Source organism: Penaeus monodon, chromosome 15 (assembly GCF_015228065.2).
Source record: "Penaeus monodon isolate SGIC_2016 chromosome 15, NSTDA_Pmon_1, whole genome shotgun sequence".
Classification (NCBI taxonomy): domain Eukaryota; kingdom Metazoa; phylum Arthropoda; class Malacostraca; order Decapoda; family Penaeidae; genus Penaeus; species Penaeus monodon.
This window is the reverse complement of record NC_051400.1, coordinates 41,388,930-41,389,870: the sequence shown is the minus strand read 5'-3', so window position 1 is coordinate 41,389,870 and position 941 is coordinate 41,388,930. Positions and strand designations below refer to the sequence as shown.

At 34.5% G+C, this 941-nt stretch overlaps 1 protein-coding gene across 1 annotated transcript in view; it reads right to left on the bottom strand.

Moving 5' to 3' along the window:
* LOC119582047 (amino acid transporter AVT1D-like) overlaps positions 1-941 on the bottom strand; it is a gene marked incomplete in the record, with an annotated part of 27,404 nt that overhangs the window by 24,405 nt on the left and 2,058 nt on the right. Inside the window, 1 exon segment of the mRNA XM_037930289.1 lies at positions 1-303.

The window sequence follows — 941 nt, the reverse complement described above, 5'->3', positions numbered from 1 at the left end:
CCCTTTCTATTCAAATTCGCTTATTTTTTCCCGTCCTCTCTTTACTTCACTTTTCGTTGTTCCTTTGTCGTTCTTCATATGAATATCGCCCAAAGGAAAATCAGCGACCACTCGTATTGGGATTTATAATAGAGGCTTAACTACACCACTTGCTGATATACAATGAGCCGAAACGTATTCACAAAATCGAATCAAATTTATACACACAGAGATCCTTAATATGAAGTCAAATTGCCTCTTTTATTCTATCCCTGATGTTCCATGGAGCGTCAGATTAACTGCTTGGACCTATTCAGCTGTGCCCTGAAGAGAGAGAAAAAAAAACAGATTGATATAATAGTCCCTCGGTATTTGTATAAAAAGAAAGAAAATAAAATTTTGTAAATACTTATATTTACCTTCAACTCTTTTATATATTTAAAATTTCCTTTCACTCTGCCGCTTTTTCTGGATTACACTCTACCTGAACCATTTGTGACAGAAATGAATTTGAATTATATATGTTGATTCTCTGCACATCTCATGCGCAATCTGCCCGAACATTAATACTTTTAGGTATAGATGGCTCAAGATGGTGCCAATCACACTGTGTTACATCTATTTATGTGGCACTATAGATGTATCGTAATTATTTATGACTAAACAGGGTATTTATCTTACATGAAGCACAGGCATACTCGAATAAAAAGAATAATATGCGTTTTGTAATTTTATGAACGCCGCTGCAAGAGTTTCATGTATCTCTTGCATAAACTTATTTACACTCTTACAAAACTCTTTCGAAAAAAGTTATGTCAGACGTCAAAATAAGTTTCCAAATGAAGAAATTCACGAGTCTGATGTTCCTGAGGCAGTGATGTCAAAGAGGAAGGAAAAGTCTTCTTTCTTTTTAAAATGATCTCAGAAAAAATAACTTCGGTGAGCTTCCTTTCTGCTTTCTG